The following is a 15,401-nucleotide window of genomic DNA, read 5'->3' as shown; positions in this document are numbered from 1 at the left end:
AAACAGAGGGCAGAAGGGGACTCACTTTAACATCCCATTTGAAAGACCTTGCCTCTGTCACTGTAGCACTCCCTCAGTGCTGAACTAATGTGTCAGCCTAGAATAGGTGCTCAAGTCTGTGAGGTATATTCAAACCAGTTCATAGGTGAGAGTGCAACCACGGCTGACGTGGAAGTTTACTCTGGTGTGCACAGTAACTGTAGGGAGCAAAATATTTATGCTTCTGCAGAAATATGCCTTTTCATCCAATGCTGCATAATTTAAAGATTGTACTAATTTTCTAATCGTACTAATATTTAAATGACAGAATCAGTTCTTGCTATAAAAATAGTCACATCTGAGCCCTTTTTCCAAGACCACAGGAGATGCTAATTTTGGAGTAGAACATAGATAGCAGTTCCCAAAGGAAAGTTCAATTACAGCAAACCTAGTGAGTCAGTAAAGTCACCCAATTAATAGCATTGCAAAGATGTCCTTTTATCAGTACACTGGCAGTAAAGGTTGAATTCAAATAATAAAGATTGAATGACGACTCCCTGAAGCTAAATAAATGCATTATTAAAGGCAACATATGAACTGTTTCATTAAATTGTTTTGTCCGGTTATAAAAAAAAGAAACACGGCTGACAGTTACCTAAATTATTTAAGGTTTTTCATGAAACTGTAAAGCTCTAGAGTTTGGGTTCAAATGTATTGAAATAATTCAATTTTCATGACTATGCAAACTCAGAAAATAAAAGTTTCTGCTAATCAAGTTCCTGGTGCTCCACATAAATTTAAAGAGAATGAGCATGCAGCCTAATTCAAGGTTTCTAGCAGTGCTGTTGCTAGGAAATTTCTCAGATTAGCCCCTCCCCACTTAGAAGGAAAATACCAAGATTGCTTGGCTATATCTCCAAATAATCCAATTCTGATGATCAAGTCACAAAGGAGAATCTACATCATGTTAGTGCCACTTCAACGTGCCCTCCGTCCTTTTTAAATGCAATTCATTTTTAAGAAAATTGTTTATTTTTAAACTACTTTTCTCTTTGTTGAGAGCAGATTGATTTTTTAGGTCCTTGCTTGCATTCTTAAGACATTGTACAGTCGAAAAGCAGATCCGTGAAGTATTTTGACAGAAAAAAGTCGAAAAATTTTACAGAAGGTAAATTATGGCCACTATCCTTAATCATTTATGGTCAGAATTGCGCAAACATTTCAACATGGTACTTGAACTATTACTACATGGTTGCTGCAAACTGAGACAGAAAGTGATGAGGTTTGATTTTAACAGGGTCAAACCTGGATAAAAGCTAAGATTAAAAAAAATCGGAAAGACTCTAAAATGTGTTGGTGCTCAGAGTTGAATGCATCTGCTAAGAAAGATGGCAATGAAAGTGGGAACTTAATGCAGAAGGGGAAGATGGTGATGAGCAACTTAAACCAATTTATAGATTTGCTATTTAAATTAACAGTAATTAATTAGAGCTAAAGGAATAAAATTAAAATAAAGGATACCAACATTAAAGGGATGTGAAAAGACTTAAATTAAAAAAAACTGGCATGGATAAATAAGTAAATGATCAGCATGAGTAAAGCTATGTAAAACAAAGCAGATAAACTATTCACCAGCATGATGTGACATTAGGATGCATTGCCTGCAATTCCTGTGCCATGTGGGAACTCCAGGGCACTATGAGGGGAAGAAATGATACTACATAGGCTTATGTTAAGTGGTCACTATCTCTATGACTCACATGATGTTCTTGAATGATACCGATGTAAAATGTTGTATGAGGTAAGTGCATAGCAGCATGCAGCTTTGCCTGCTCCTGGGGAATCGATGCAGTCTGCAAAGTGCCACTAGAAGTGCCACAATGCAACTAAATTGCTCCCAAATTGTTCTAGATATCCACGAATGCCAGGAGCGCTTCTGATTGTTTCAGCCAAGCTCAAGTTTAGAGTTTGAGTTTACAGAGTGGCCTTGTCACTGCTGGTCACATGGGTGGCTGTGATTTTCCTGGAACATGCATCCCAGATTGATCACAAAACTAGCACGTGACACGTATCAACTTTGGCCACTATCTTAGTCACATAAAAAAAGTTGCCGTGAGAGCATGCCAAATGTCAGGAATTCTGCAGTGAGTAACTCAACAAACTCCCCAAAGCCTGTCCAGCATCAATAGGGCACAAGTCAGGAATCTAACAGGAAGCAGAGAGTTGGAATCAATGGGTGCTATTCTGGTTGGCAGTTGGTGATTAGTGGAGTGCCGCAGGGATCGGTGCTGGGGCCTCAACTGTTTACCATATACATAGACGATCTGGAGGAGGGGGTTGAGTGTAGGGTAACAAAATTTGCTGATGACACTAAGATGAGTGGAAAAGCAAATTGCATGGAGGGCGCAGAAAGTCTGCAGAGAGATCTCGATAGGCTGAGCGAGTGGGCAAGGACCTGGCAGATGGACTATAACGTTAGCAAGTGTGAGGTTATCCACTTTGGTAGAAATAATAGTAGGAAGGAATATTATTTAAAGGGTGAAAAGTTGCAGCATGCTACTGTGCAGAGGGACCTGGGGGTCCTTGTGAATGAATCGCAAAAACTAAGTCTGCAGGTGCAGCAGGTGAGCAAGAAGGCGAATGGAATGTTGGCCTTTATAGCGAGGGGGATAGAATATAAAAGCAGGGAGGTCTTGCTGCAACTGTACAGGGTACTGGTGAGGTCGCAGCTGGAGTACTGTGTGCAGTTTTGGTCCCCTTATCTGGGTAAGGATATATTGGCCTTGGAGGGAGTACAGAGAAGGTTCACCAGGCTGATACTGGAAATGAGGAGGTTAGCTTATGAGGAGAGATTAAATAGACTGATAGAGAGATTAAATCGACTGGGCCTGTACTCATTGGCATTTAGAAGGCTGAGGGGGGATCTTATAGAGACTTACAAGATAATGAAGGGACTAGATAGGGTAGAGGTAGAGAGATTCTTTCCGCTTAGAAAGGAAGCAGGACTAGAGGGCACAGCCTCAAAATAAGGGGGGGGCGGGTGCAGTTTAGAACGGAGTTGAGGAGGAACTTCTTCACTCAAAGGGTGGTGAATCTCTGGAATTCTCTGCCCATTGAAGTGGTGGAGGCTGTCTCGTTGAATATATTTAAGTCACGGGTCGATAGATAAGGGAATTAAGGGTTATGGGGAGCAGGCGGGAAAGTGGAACTAATCCACTTCAGATCAGCCATGATCTTATTGAATGGTGGGGCAGGCTCGAAGGGCTAGATAGCCTACTCCTGCTCCTACTTCTTATGTTCTTACGATGGAATAATCTCCACTTGCCTGGATAGGTGCAGCTCCAACAACAAACAAGCTCCACACTACGCAGGACACAGAGGCCCACTCGTGGTCATCCCACAACAGGCAGAAAGTTAAAAAGTCCTATGGAGTGGGGCATTCAAGCTTGCTTTCTGTATTGGATACCTGTGAGGGTTACGAGACCTTTGGAGAGAGCAGTTCAGAGCACATCCACTGCTCTGTGGGGCAAAAAATTGCACAGAAAGCTGCAAAGTGTAGGAAAGCAGCGTGCATGGATTTTCAACACTGAAGAGGGATAGACAAGATGTTTCTGCAAAGCCCCAGCTGTGTCTGGAATGGTGTGCTGTCTCCTTGAAGCCAGGACAAAGCAGAATATTTCAAATGGCAGCGAAAAGTGGAAGAGGAGCAATCAGAAATTTCAATCCATATTTGAACCAATGACAATGTCAAGGAAAGATTGGAAGTTTTGTAATCTCAGAATTTAAGGAACATGGGAGGATATTAAACAGATGGACATCAGTCTTTTAAAAATTCTTTCATGAGATGTGGGCATTACTGACAAGGCCAGTGCTTGCATCCTATCCTTAATTATTCTCAAGGTGGTGGTGAACTGCCTTTGTTGAATCACTACAGTCTATGTGGTGCAGTTACACCCATAGTGCTGTTAGGGAGGGAATTTCTGATTTTGACCCAGTGACAGTGAAGGAATGGTGATCTAGTTACAATGTGTCGATAGTAGTCATGATGTGGGTATGCCGGCGTTGGACTGGCGTAAACACAGTAAAAAGTCTGACAACACCAGGTTTTAGTCCAACCTATTTATTTGATAATATACTCGCAAGCTTTCGGGTTAGCCCCTTCGTCAGGTGACGTCACCTGACGAAGGGGCTAACCCGAAAGCTTGCGAGTATATTATCAAATAAATAGGTTGGACTAAAACCTGGTGTTGTCAGACTTTTTACTGGATCTAGTTACAAGTCAGGGGAACCCGCAGGTGGTGATGCTCCCATGTATCATTTGGCCTTTTCTTTCTAGAGGTCATGGGGTTAGAAGGTGCTATCATAGGCACCTTGGTGAACTGCCGCAGTACCAACTTGTATGTGGTACACAGTGTTGCCACTGTGCTTCAGTGGTGGAGGGTGTGAATGTTTAGGGTGGTGGATGGAGTGCTGATTAAGTGGCTGCTTTGTCCTGGATAGCATGGAGCTTTGAGTGTTGCTGGAGCTGCATCCATCGAGTCAAGTTCAGATTATTCCATCATACTCCTGACTTGTGCCCTGTTGATTCTGGACAGCTTTTGGGGAGTCTGTTGAGTTATTCACTGCAGAATCCCTGACATTTAAAATGCTCTTGAGGCAACTTTAATTATATGACTAAGGTAATGGCCAATGTTGATAATTACTCTCAGTGGCACATTCTAGAGCATTTTGGAACAGCAGGATAGAACAGGTTAAGCATTGCTGGAAAATTGGTGCTGCGGGTAGATTTTTACTTTCAGGGTGCTGCAACCAGTACTGGGGCAAAAGATTGCACCTTAACCAAACTGTCTTCCTCGCAGGAAAATTAAATAGTGCTGTGGAGGATGATTTAAATTAATACAGCCAGGGAATGGGCATCAGGATGAAACATTATAGCAGAGAAACGAGCTGCTGAAAGGACTGGAAGAGGTAGATAACACTGTAGTGAAGAATAATTCATTAGTGGGTAGAGATCAGAAAGTGGCAATTGCAAGGTAGTCCAAAATTGGTTTGAAGTGTTTATGCTTAAGCGTATGCAGAGTTGTAAATAATGTTAGAAAGCTGCAGGCATAGGTCACCTCATAGGGCTTTACATATTAGTAATAAGAAAACTGGCTCAAAAAGGACAAAAATTGGGCTGTGACGTTCCTCGATACAAGGTAGATAAGAAAGATAGGGAAGCTGGAAAAAGGAAGGGTGTTGGTTGTTAGCAAAGGGGTGACTTGTGGCATCATTGATCAAATAAACTATCATCACTGGAGAAGTATAATGTAGTTGAGGGGTCAAAGACAATATCCATTTGATTAGAATTAAGGAAAAATGGAAGAACTGTTACAATACTAACTGCCTGCTATAGGCCACCAAATAGTAAGAATGAAATAGGGGATCAAATTTATAAGTAAATTATTGAAACACATGAAAATTACACGTAGTAATAATTAGGGAATTCAATTATCTGCATTCAGGCTGGGATAGCAAAAGTGTAAACAACAAAAGGGGAGAAATTTGTGAAATGTGTACAGAAGAACTTTGTTTTCCCAGTCTAAAAATGAAGCAATGCTGAATCTAGTTCTGGGGAATGAAGTTGGAGAGCATTTGGAAAGTGCACTCACTACATCAGGTATGGACAGTTACAGAAATTGATAAGGACCAATCAAACATTAACTAGAGGAGAGCTAACTTCAGCAAGTTGGAAAGGGATCTGGATCAGGTGGGTTATAGTTGAAACTTAGCAAATAAAATAGTAATTGAACAACAGAAGGCTTTCAGAGGAGATTGTTTGGTTACAGAATAGATGCATTCTATGAGGGGGAAAGGACGGACATCCAAAGCTAGAGCTTCCTGGATGATTAAAGGTACACCAGTTAAAATGAGTCAGAAAATGGAAATGTATGACACATGAATTTTTCATAATGCAATTGAGAAACAGTTGAATAAACTGAAGAGTGGGAGTGAGGGTTCAGTTGCTTGGCAAATTAGGAAGTCAAACTTAAAGGTAGGAGTGCAGGTTTTATTTTAGTCATTCATGGATTGTGGGCATCACTAACTGGGCCAGCATTTATTGCCCAACCCTGAAGGCATTTAAGAGTCAACCATGTTGCTGCGGATCTGGAGTCACATGTTGTCTAGATCAGGTAAGGATTCCTTTCCAAGAGGCTGTTAGTGAGCCAGATTGGTTTTTATGATAATCGACAATGGTTCCACAGTCATCAGTAGACTTTTTAATTGAATTCAAATTTCACTGTCTGCTGTGGTGGGATTTGAACCCAGATCCCCAGAGGATTATCTTGGCTCTCTGAATTACTGGCCCAGTGACAATACCACTGCACTATTGCCTCCCCTTCTGCATGATTGTGATTATTCTGAATGTCAACAGAAAATTACAGCTAGAGACAGATCATATGAACATTATATTACACCCACAACTCATACAAGAGACTTAACTGGGGAGGGGGCAGGATGATAAGAACAGAAGATTTTTAAAAAATCGGAGTATACCAAGGGAGCAAAGGCACTGGATAGTGAGGGGGAACGCGAACATTATATGCCGACAGACTGGGGCAGGAAACACAAGTAAAAATATTCAATACAGACGAGATCCAGAGTTGTAAACAACTGTTAAAAAAGCAAAGCTAAATGTTCTTTATCTGAATGCACAAAGCATTTGTAACAAGATAAGTTGGTAGCACAGCTTACAGCATATGAGTATACTGCATCAGCTATTACAGAGAAGTGGTTGCAGGGTGACCAAGACTGGGTGCTCAACATTTCAGGGTATGAAATGTTCCAAAAGAACAGGCCAAAGGGGAAAGGAAATGGGGTAGCATTGTGCATCAAGAAAGGTTTCAGAGGAGTGCCGAGTCATGATAAAAAGGCAATGGATAGTGCTGTAGAATCAGTTGGATTAAAATCATAAATAGCAGGGTGGGAATAATCTATAGACCCCCAAAACATGACCGCTCAAGAAGTCAGAGCACAAACAGAGAAATATCAAAGGCATGTATGAGGGGAACGGCAATTATCATGGGAGACTTTAATCTGTATATTGATTGGGTAAACCAAATCAGAAAAGATAGCATAGAAGAATGTGTGGAATGCATCAGGGATTGCTTTTTAGAGCAGTATATTGTGGAACCTACCTGGGAACAGGCTATTTTAGATTTGGTTTTGTGTAATGAAGAAAATTAATAAGGGATCTTGTGGTTAAGGATCCCCTAGGGGGTAATGACCACAATACATCAGAGAGTGAATGCTTTAGGTCCAGTGTCTTCAACTTAAATGACGGCAATTATAATGGTGTAAGGGAGGAGTTGTCTAAGGTGAACTGGGTAAACAAGCTAAGGTACAGGTCAGTCGATGAGCAGTGGCAGATATTCAAACAGCTGATCCAAAATGCTCAGCAGGAATTTTTCACCGTCAAAAAGAGGGATTCCACAAGAAAGAGGCAAAATCCATAGTTAACAAAGGAGATCAAGGGTAATATTAAACTGAAAATCAGGATATACAAAGTATATATACAAAGGATTGTGGTAGACCAAAGGACTGGGAAGTTTTTAGGATCCAGCAGCAAAAGACTGAAAAAGGCTTATAAGGGAGAAAATGAAATTTGAGGGAAAACTTGCATGCAACATAAAAACAAACCATAAGAGTTTCTATGGATATACAGATAAGAAGCGAGCGGCTAAGGTCAATGTTGGACCAATACGGAACGAGGCAGGTGAATTGATAACAACAAACAAAGAAATGGTGGATAAGCTAAATAAATTTTTTGCATCAATCTTCACCGTGGAAGACACTGCAAATATCCCTAAAATATCAGATTGACTGATTTGAAATAACAGTAGAACTTACAAAATCCTAATCACAACGGATATAGTATTAGAGAAACTCAAGGAGCTAAAGGCGGACACGTTGCCAGGACGTGATGAACTGCATGCTAGGGATTTAATGAAAGTGGTTGCAGACGTAGCGACTGCATTGATTAAAATTTTTTGTAACTTGCTAAATTCTGGGAGGGTACCAGAAGATTGGAAAAGAACCCATGTGATTCCTTTGTTCAAAAAGGGTGAAAGGCAAAAGTCAAGGAACTATAGGCCAGTTAGTTCAACATCTATTATTGGCAAGTGGTTTAGCATGGATTGAAAACTGGCTGTCACATAGAAAACAGTAAGTTGGAACAAACGGGTCCTTTTCAGAGAGGAAAGATGTAATGAGTAGAGTGCTGCAGGAGTCAGTTCTTGGCCAGTAATTGTTCACTATTTACATTAATGATCTGGAGGAAGAAACAGGGTGTAAGGCTTCCAAATTTGCTGATGATACGAAGATAGGTGGGAAAGGTGTGATGTGATGAGGGTTCTGAAATGGGATATAGATAGATTGGATGCTTATGTGAAAACCTGGTAAATGGAGATTAAATGTGGGGAAGTGAGAGGTAACACACTTTGGTAGAAAGAATCAAAAGGCAGATTATTATCTAAATGGAGAGAGACTGCAGGTGAGTGAAGTACAGAGGAATCTAGGTGTTCTAGTGCATGATTACAAAATACTAGCAAGGGGTCCAGTAAGTAGTTAAGAAAGCATTTGGCATATTGGCCTTTATTGCAAAGGGGTTGGAGTTTAAAAATAGGGAAGTTTTGTTGCAATTGTACAGGGTGTTGGTGAAGTTGGAATACCACATACAATTTTGGTCCCCTTACCTAGAAAAGGATATGGTGACATTGGCGGCTATTTCCTGGGATGAGAGGGTTGTCCAATATAAAGAGACTGAATAGTCTGCGTCTGTGTCTGCTGGAGTTTGGAAGAGTGTCAGGTGACCTGATTCAAACATACAAGATCTGAGGGGCTTGACATGGTAGATGGTGAGATGTTTTCATCAGTGGGAGAGTCCTGAACAAGAGGACATAAAGGGCCAGTCATTTGAAACTGAGGTGTGTAGAAATTCCATCTCGCAGACGGTGATGAATCTCTGGAATTCTCTGGCCCACAGGGTGGAGGCGGCTGGATCATGAGAAGTATTTAAAGTGGAAGTGGATAATATTTGATAAATTGAGGAACAGGGGGCAATGGGGAGATGGCACAGAAAAGGAGCTGAGGCTGGCCTGGATCAGCTACGATCACATTGATTGCCGGGCAGGCTTGAAGGGCCTGGTGGCTGACTCCTGCTTCTATTTCTTGCGAGCACAGAGTACAAAAGAGATCTGAAAAGGGAGACTGCACTGGGTAAAGAGAGAAGAATAAATTAGGTGGCCCACCTAACAAATATAAAAGGGAACTCAAACTTTTTTTTCTGAACGCATACAGCAAAAGGATAGTCAAGATAAAGCTGGGGCCTCTATGGATTAAAATGGAGATATTCTTGTGGAGGTAGAGGGTATAGCTGGGGTACTAAATTAGAGTTTAAAGTTTAATTATTAGTCACAAGTAAGGCTTACATTAACACTGCAATGAAATTACGGTGAAATTCCCCTAGCCGCCACACTCTGGCACTTGCGCATGTCAATGCACCTAACCCGCACATCTTTGGACTGTGGGAGGAAACCAGAGCACCTGGAGGAAACCCACACAGGCGCGAAGAGAACGAGTAGAATCCGCACAGACAGTGACCCAAGCCAGACTTGAACCTGGGTCTCTGGCGCAGTGAGGCAGCAATGCTAACCACTGTACCAGCCCTGTCTTTACAATAAAAAAAGATACTTCCAATATAGCAGTAAAGCAGTAGCAGTATTGGATCAGATTAGAAAAAAGATAGAAAGTAGTCACCTGGCCTTAATGGGAGGCATCTTATGTTACTAAGGGAAGAAAGAATTATGGAGGTTAGCTAAAATCTTCCAAATTTCCTTGGATATCAGAGTGGTGCCAGAATACCAGACAATTGCAAATGTTATACTCTAGTGTAATGTGTCTCCTTGCAGGAGACAGATTACAAACGGGCAGCTGGAGACCAGGCAGCCTAACATTGGTACAAGGGAAACTTGGGAGACAATAATCTGGGTCAAAATGAATTGGCAGTTGGAAAAGTATGGGCTAATAAATGAATGTCAACACAGATCTGTTAAAGGCAAATTGTTTTTGACTAACTTAATTGATTCCTTTAATGACATAATGGAGATGATCAATGGAGGTAGTGTGGTTAATATTGTGTGTATGGACTTTTCACCAGCTACCATATAAATATTTATCAGCAATATTAAAGCAAATAAGACTAAAGGGACAGTGGATACAACATGGATATAAAATTGTCCAAGGGATATTAGTGGTCAATGGTTTTTCAGATTGGGGGAGGTATAGAGTGCTGTTCCCCAAAGACTACCATTAAAGCCACTGTTCTTTTGGACATGTAACAATTAAGTGGGTGAAATGGAACACGGTTCAGCGGGAGAGCTTTAGGAAACAATTAATAATTTCATTAATGGACAATTAATGACAGGTATTCAGAACATCGTTTGGAAGTTTGCAGGTGACACAAAACTTAGAAATATAGTAAACAACGAAGAGGTAGGAATGGATTTCCTGGGATATACTAATATAAATTGGGAGATGAAATTTTGTGCTGAAAACTGATAGGATATATCTTAGTCAGAAAGAAGATTAATGTGCAGTATTATGAACTAAATGGAACAGTTTTTAAGGGTGGCAGGAACAAGAATACCTGGTTTGCGGGGGAGGTGGGGAAGGGGTCAATGCGTTCCCATTGGCTGAAGGCCTCATTGTTCCAGCAACCCAGGTTTCATTCCAGCCTTGGGTCACTGTGTGGAGTTTGCACGTTCTTGCCATGTCTGCCTGGGTTTCTTCCGGGTGCTCCAGTTTACTCCCACAGTCCAAAAATGTGCAGATTATATGGACAGGCTGTGCTAAATTGCCCCTTAGTGTCTCAAGATGCATTATTTAGGGGGATTGATGGGGTAAATACATGGGGCTATGGGAATAGGTTGGAGCGTGGGCCTGTATAAGATCCTGTGTCAGAGAGAATGGATACAGATTCGAAAGTCCAAATGGCCTCCTTCTGCACTGTAGGGATTCAATGAGGAGTGAGTAACCAGAGGGCACAAATAACAGCTGACGGAATTTTAAAAATCAATTAACAAAATCTGGAATATAGAAATTTCATGGATACTTGCTAGCTTCATATATAAAAAAAACTTCCCATCTGGTCCACTAATGTCCTTTCAGGAAGGAAATCTCCATCCTCACCTGGTTTGACCTACACATGACTCCAGATCTCCAATAATGTGGTTGAGTCATTGCTGTCTGCTAACATGCCATTCAGTTTAAAGGCAATTAAAGACAGTCAACAAATGCTGGTCTTTTCAGCAATGTCCACATCCCATAAAAGACTGAATTCAGAAAGTATCATAAAGAATACTGGAAAAATGTTTGAAGGGGAAAAAAATTACAGAGCTTTGGTGAAAATGCAGGGAATTGGAGCTAATCTGAAAGCTCAAGCAAAGAACTGGCATGGGCCAATTGACTAATCATTGAGATTATATGGAATCAAAACCATTGTTCTTACAGTTCATTCAACAACCTGGCAAATACATTTTAAGCAGATTTTCAGGAAACTTTAATGAGGAGCTAATTCTAAGCAAGATAACTTACAGAAGTGTTAATGCATCTGTTGATGATCCTGGACAGTGTTATGTTGAATATTTAGAGGAGTTAAAGGTTGAGGCAAACGTCTTTGCAACTTTGAGCATGAGTTTCCAAGATTAACAGAAAGGCTTTGAAGCAATGTGAGGGAAAAACATAGTTTGTCTTTTGATTTGAGCATCTGAATTATACATATAAGATGTGTTTGTGCAATGAAAAAAGTGACAGTAATGCTGATAGCCAAGAATGATGAAGATTCCACTTTCATGTAGTATATGTAATAAATGTAGTAATTGTAGTATCAAAATATATTATTTAAGGTTCTCTATTTTTCAAAATATTCAAAAATAATTGCGCCAGGAAGCCCAGTTTGAAGGAAGCGGCTTTGGAGTAAGTAACTATGACTGACTGAATAAAATCTGTTTTCAAACGATTCAGGAACAGATATGCTACAAGATCTTATTTGTAACCTGGTCTTTCGATGTCGGCCAAATATAGTAAGAGAGAAAGGACTTGCATTTACATTGGGACACTGTGGTTGTGTAAGGCCACAGTGTTTTACAGTCAAAGCAGCAGTATTGAAGTGAAGTCACTGTTGTAATATAGGAAATGCGGCAGTTAATTTGCACATTGTTGAGTTTCCGCCATCAGTAACAATCACCAGTTTGAGAGGTTGATTGAAGGATAAATGTTGGTCAGGACTGGGGCTGCCTCTGGCGTTCAGGATGGAGGCTGCCTGTAACCATGGACATTGGAACACCACAGTCATCAGTCAGGGTGCATCTCGGAGAGGGTGGCACTTGGATAGGATGGCAGACTACGTGTCATCAAGTCTACTTCGCCATGAAATACAGCACAAAGCATCCAGGTGCATAACTTGTGAGGTTGGGACTAGAAGATTTGGTGCATTTTTCCTACTGGCCTCTGCAGCAGCAAGCACTCCACGTTCTCGGCCCCACCACAGGACCCAATGCCAAGCAAGAATTCTGCTCATGGTTTTTACTGAGCTAGAAATTGAAAGCCATTCTGTGTCTTGTTGGATCGATCATGTGCACTAGATATCAATGCACTCTGTTCTTATACTCCACCAACAAGCGGCTTGAGCTTACTCAAAGAATTCTGTTGCGAACCATACACAGAAGGAGCCATGGAATGTTAACAGCATCTTCACATTAATAATGGATTGAAGAAAGCTGTTAACATACCTAACCTAGATATCATATTTCTATGGAGGTTCATTTCGGAATTAACTTGTGCTCATTTAGATATATGATACGCAAAAGGAACTTTCAATTGTTTCTAAGAATCAAAGTAAATCTTGCAGTCACAAACCCCCAATTAACATTCAAGCTACTTATCTGAACAAAAATATTTCCTGGTTTTATACATTGTACAGAAAAGCTAACAGACATTGTTACACACTATTAAATAATGAGGGAAAATCCTACTGAACTGAAATTCATGGTTCAATTATAACATGCAATTACAGAAAGAGAACATTGGCAACTGATAATTTTAGCTCTTTCTGCAAGACTTTTGGCTTCACCACCTAAACTAGATTCTCACCTTGTCTCATAAATTCATAATAAATTGAACCTGAAAATAGACAGGAGTGTTAGTGCCGATTCCAAATCAACAAATCGCCCTAACTGTGCAAAATATCAAGTGGTCATATTCAAAGGGTGGTATATTTATTTATATTAGGGCAGCATGCTAGCACAGTGGTTAGCACTGCTGCCCCTCAGCGCCAGGGACCTGGATTCGAATCCCGGCTTGGGTGTGAAGTTTGCACATTCTCCTTGTGTCTGCAAGGGTTTCCTCCAGATACTCCAGTTTCCACCCACAGTCCAAAGATGTGCGGGTTAGGTGGATTGGCTAACTCGCCCCTCAGTGTCAGGGGGACTAGCTAAGGTAAATGCATGGTGTTATGGGCATAGGGCCCAGGTGGGATTGTGGTCAATGCAGACTCAATGGGCCGAATGGCCTTCTTCTGCACTGGGGGTGATTGTGAACCTGAACTAGCTGTGTATGGGGTTGTCGACGCAAAATCTGGAGAGAATCTGAAAACATGAATCTCGCTGGCGAGACTGTAATTTCCAGTTACCATTGCTCAGGGGCCACTGGCAAGGATGCAGGGGGCATGGATAAGTTCAACTCAGGGTTGGGGGCGGGGTTGCTTGCAGGCCTTACCTTCCCTTCATGTCGGGGTGACCCTTGCTTTAAAAGGGGTTTGAAGGCTGCTATACAGGCAACACATCTTGTGTCCTCTGCTGGGCCTGTACTACTGAGGGAGTGGATGGGAGGAGGGGAGTGCAGATGCTCACACTGGGGGCAACTCTGCAGTACACGTATGGGGTTCCATGAGAGGCCAACTACAAGGGCAGAGTGGGGCTCGAAGGGATGAGGTACATTTACGACTCATGAGGCATGAAAGGCCTCTCTCTGCAGGGAGGACGACTGCAGGGTGATTTCAACCCCACATTCATAGAACATAGAACATTACAGCGCAGAACAGGCCCTTCGGCCCACGATGTTGCGCCGACCAGTTACAAAAACAATGACCCACTAGCCTATGCCAATCCCTTTTCGTCCATAAACCTATCCACAGATCTCTTAAACGCCCCCAAACTAGGCGCATTTACAACTGCAGCAGGCAGGGCATTCCAATCCCTCACCACCCGCTGGGTAAAGAACCTACCCCTGACATCCGTCCTGTAGCTACCCCCCCTTAATTTAAAGCCATGCCCCCTCGTGCTAGCTTTCTCCATCCGAGGAAAAAGGCTATCACTATCCACCCTATCTAAACCTCTAATCATCTTATATGTTTCAATAAGATCCCCTCTTAGCCGCCTTCTTTCCAACGAAAACAACCCTAAATCCCTCAGTCTCTCCTCATAGGACCTCCCCACCATACCAGGCAACATCCTAGTAAACCTCCTCTGCACCCTCTCCAAAGCCTCCACATCCTTCTTGTAATGTGGGGACCAGAACTGCACACAGTACTCCAAGCGCGGCCGCACCAGAGTAGTGTACAGTTGCAACATGACGCTGCGACTCCTAAATTCAATCCCCCTACCAATAAACGCCAAGACACCGTACGCCTTCTTAACAACCTTATCTACTTGATTCCCAACTTTCAGGGATCTATGTACACATACACCTAGATCCCTCTGCTCCTCCACACTATTCAAAGTCCTCCCGTTAACCCTATACTCGACACATCTGTTGCTCCTACCAAAGTGAATTACCTCACACTTCTCCGCATTAAATTCCATCCGCCACCTCTCGGCCCAGCTCTGCAACCTATCTAAGTCTCCCTGCAGACTATGACACCCTTCCTCACAATCTACCACACCTCCGACTTTGGTGTCATCAGCAAATTTACTAATCCACCCAACTATACCCTCATCCAGATCATTAATAAAGATTACAAACAACAGTGGCCCCAAAACAGATCCCTGAGGCACACCACTCGTAACCGAACTCCATGATGAATATTTACCATCAACCACCACCCTCTGTCTCCTATCTGATAGCCAATTCCTGATCCAACTTCTTAGATTACCCACAATCCCATACATCTGCATTTTCTGCAGAAGCCTACCATGGTGAACCTTATCGAACGCCTTACTAAAATCCATATATACCATGTCAACTGCCTTGCCCCCATCCACCTCTTTGGTCACCTTCTCAAAAAACTCAATAAGGTTAGTAAGGCACGACCTACCCGCTACAAAACCATGCTGACTATTTCTAATCAATTCATTACACTCCAAATAACTATAAATCCTATCCCT

The 15,401-nt window shown here is 41.9% G+C and overlaps 1 protein-coding gene across 27 annotated transcripts in view; it reads right to left on the bottom strand.

Moving 5' to 3' along the window:
- LOC145344414 (calcium/calmodulin-dependent protein kinase type II delta chain) overlaps window positions 1–15,401 on the bottom strand; it is a 323,172-nt gene that overhangs the window by 21,298 nt on the left and 286,473 nt on the right. The window lies entirely within an intron of this gene.

The sequence above is a fragment of the Carcharhinus amblyrhynchos genome, chromosome 1, assembly GCF_965287045.1.
Source record: "Carcharhinus amblyrhynchos chromosome 1, sCarAmb.v2.hapA, whole genome shotgun sequence".
Classification (NCBI taxonomy): Eukaryota; Metazoa; Chordata; class Chondrichthyes; order Carcharhiniformes; family Carcharhinidae; genus Carcharhinus; species Carcharhinus amblyrhynchos.
This window is presented reverse-complemented; position numbering and strand designations above follow the sequence as displayed.